The sequence below is a fragment of the Chlorocebus sabaeus genome, chromosome 15 (assembly GCF_047675955.1).
Source record: "Chlorocebus sabaeus isolate Y175 chromosome 15, mChlSab1.0.hap1, whole genome shotgun sequence".
NCBI classification, from domain to species: Eukaryota; Metazoa; Chordata; class Mammalia; order Primates; family Cercopithecidae; genus Chlorocebus; species Chlorocebus sabaeus.
In genome coordinates this window covers 53479656-53483378 of record NC_132918.1, presented here as the reverse complement: position 1 = coordinate 53483378, position 3723 = coordinate 53479656, and the positions used below count along the sequence as shown (strand labels likewise).

Here is a 3723-nt window from a genome sequence, read left to right as displayed (position 1 = left end):
GAAGTACATTGAAACATTTTGCTATTTAAAATATTTCCTAAGTCTTCAGCTCCAGAATTGGGACTCTATTATACAGTTTGGGTTTTGTTGTTATTTTCTGTTGAAGATAAACCAAACAATAGTTTACATCTAATTTAGGACTTAGATAATTATTTCTCTGCTCACAGCGTTTGTCTTGATCCTAACCCCAAGACGAATGGCTGAAAAAAAATTTTTTTTCACTGATTCTAAGTCAGTTCTAGGTGTGTCTTCTCTGTGGCTCAGGAAGAGTTCCCGGCCCTCCTCCCACCGTTTACCTCAGGTCTTTTCTACGTTCAGCAACCCTAGGCCTTCACCTCACTGGATGTCAGACTTTTTAAATTAATTCCTTTGAGTTGATGAATGTATTTTGTTTCTTTTTTTTTTTATTACAGTGAAACTTCTATTTCTAATTAAATAAATAATACATCTTTATAATTTAAAAAATGAGCAATATACAAAAGTATAAGGACATAAGTGAAAAAAGTCACATGAAATACAAACTTCTGAGGAATCTATCATTAACAAAAATTTTGTGGCCATCTTTTAATACATTTGGTATGCTACATGCTATTATTTTTTATTATGACATTGTTATGCAATCTCATACTCTTTGATTACCTCTTCCCTTCCTACAAATTCCTTACCTCTGCTATACTCCCACATAACAAAGGGAAATAACTGCATGTGTGTTTTCTTTTTGTTTTAATAAATTAAGGATTTTTAAAAATTTTTCCCAAGATTAAATGACTATTTAAAAATTGTGCCACAATATAAATAAATCCACATTCTCTCCCTTAATTCTGTACTTCTGGTACTATAGAAAAGTTGGTGTTCCTGCCTCACATCTTCAAATTAACATTGTCAGGTTACAAGAATAAATCTTCCCAAAAGAGATCTTCCAGAAAAACAAGCTATTTCCTAGGTTCATATTTCCCTTTTCGTGTAGCATGCACCAATAATCTAAGAGGAATATCTTGGAGAGTAAGGAGGGCATCCACCAGCAAGACCACAGGTCTTGAAAGCCATAAGATTGGAGACAAATGCAAAGGGGTAGGTCAACACACTAGCCAAAAAAATCCTGTGACAGCTTGAGAATAGCTCTTCATTTCATTCATGACAGAAACCCTGCCCAAGTATTGATGAGGTAGGCCATTGAGTTACACAGCCACAAAGAAGTGATGTCACCCAGGTGGTGAGGAACAAGACCCATGGAAAATCCTAGGATGCTCTCTACCCAATAGGTGGTTACCAAGGAGTCACAAAATCCACAGTACTTGGATTCTCTGCCAATTACTTGTACCATAGATCTCAGAGTAATCATATAGAAGAAATGTGTGATGAGGGTACAAGCAGAATGAGTGATCATATCTTAAGTGATCTCCTTGTTAACCATGTCAAAGGAAGATGAAACTTCTTTTTCTTCAACTTTTAGGTTCAGGAGTAAATGTGAAGGTTTGTTATATAGGTAAATTGCATATCATGGGGTTTGGTCACCCAGGTGAAAAGCATAGTACCCAATAGGTAGTTTTTTGATCCTCACTCTCTGGATATTAGACCTTTATTGAATGCATAGTTTGCAAACATTTTTTCCCATTCTGTAGGTTTTCTGTTTACTTTGTTGAGAGTTCTTTTGTTGTGCAGAAACTCCTTAGTTTAATTAGGTCCCATTTGTCAAATTTTGCTTTTGCTGCATTTGGTTTTGGCATCTTTGTCATGAAATCTTTGCCTGGGGCCTAAATCCAGAATGGTATTTCCTATGTTATCTTCTGGGGTTTTTACAGATTTTCATTTTAGATTTAAGTGTTTAATCCATCTTGAGTTGATTTTTGTACATGGTGTAAGGAAGAGGTCCAGTTTCAATCTTCTGGATATGGCTAGCCAGTGATCCCAGCATCATTTATTGTATAGAAAGTCTTTCCCCCACTGCTGTTTTTGCCAATTTTGTCAAAGATTAGATGGGTGTAGGTATGTGGCATTATTTCTGGGATCTCTATTCTGTTCCATTGGTATGTGTGTCTGTTTTGGTAGCTGTACCATGCTGTTTTGGTTACTGTAGCCCTATAGTATAGTTTGAAGTCAGGTAATGTGATGCCTCCAGCTTTGTTCTTTTTACTTAGGATTGCTTTGGCTATTTGGACTCTTTTTTGGTTACATATCAATTCTAAAATAGTTTTTTCTAGTTCTGTGAATAATGTCATTGGTAGCTTGATAGGAATAGGATTGAATCTGCACATTTCTTTGGGCCTTATGGCCATTTTGACAATATTGATTCTTCCTATACATAAGCATGGAATATTTTTCCATTTGCTTGTCATCTTTGATTTCTTTGAGAAGTGTGTTGTAATTCTCATTGTAGAGGTCTTTTGCCCCCTTGGTTAGCTATTTTCCTAGGTATTTTATTCTTTTTGTGGCTATTGTAAATGAGACTGCATTCTTGGTTTGGCTCTCAGCTTGGGTATTGCTAGTGAATAGGAATGTTACTGATTTTTCTACATTGCTTTTGTGTCCTGAAACTGCTGAAATTGTTTATTAGATCAAGGAGCTTTTGGGTAGAGACTAGGGGTTCTCTAGAGATAGCATCATGTAGTCTGCAAACAGGGATAACTTGACTTCCTCTTTTTCTTTTTGGATGCCTCTTATTTTCTTCTCTTGCCTGGCTGCTCTGGCTAGAACTTCCAGTAAAAGGTTGAATGAGAGTAGTCAGAGTGGGCATCCTTGTCTTATTCTGATTTTCAAGGGGAGTACTTCCAGCTTTTGCCTGTTCAGTATGATGTTGGCTGTGGGTTTGTCATCGAAGGTTCTTATTGTTTTGAAGTATGTTTCCTTCCATGCCTAGTTTGCTGAGGGTTCTTAACATGAAAGGATGTTGGATTTTATTGAAAGCATTTTCTGTATCCATTGAGATGGTCATATGTTTTTGTTTTTAGTTCTTTTTAAGTAGTGAATCACATTAACTAATTTGTGTATGTTGAACCAATTTTGCATCCCACGGATAAAGCCTTCTGGATCATGGTGGATTAGCTGTTTGATGTGCTGCTGGATTCAGTTTGCCAGTATTTTGCTGAGTATTTTTGCATCTGTGCTCATCAAGAATGTTGGCTGAAGTTTTCTTTGTGTGTGTGTGGGTGTGTGTGTCTGACAGGTTTTGGCATCAAGATGAGGCTGACCTCATAGAATGAGTTAGGGAGGAGACCTTCTTCCTCAATTTTTTAGAACAGTTTCAGTAGGAATGGTATCAGCTCTTTTTTATACCTCTCATAGAATTCAGCTATGAATCCATCTGGTCCTGGGCTTTTTCTGGTGGCAGGGTTTTCATTACTAATTCAATTTGAGAACTCATTATTGGTCCATTCAAGGATCCAATCTCTTTCTGGTTCTTTTTTTGGGAGGTTGTATGTTTCCAGGAATTTACCCATTTTTTTTTTCTAGGTTTTCTAGCTTGTGGAAATAGAGGAGTTCATAAAAAATAATTCAACCGAGAATTTCATTTCCACCTAAACTAAGCTTTATAAGTGAAGGACAAATAAGATCCTTTGCAGACAAGAAAATTCTGATTCTCTTAGTATTTACTTGTCTGAAAGGATCTTATTTGTCCTACTGAAATCATTTTTACTGAAACTATAATAATCTTTGACAGTGGTTTTTTTTTTTTTTTTTTTTTCCTGTGGGGTCAGTAGTAACGTCCTCTTTGTCATCCTTAAT

General features: G+C 36.1%; 1 pseudogene; it reads right to left on the bottom strand.

Annotated features, from left to right (window-relative positions):
• Positions 1-868: 868 nt before the first annotated feature.
• On the bottom strand, positions 869-1324 carry LOC103241615 (mitochondrial carrier homolog 2 pseudogene; annotated as a pseudogene).
• Positions 1325-3723: the final 2399 nt, after the last annotated feature.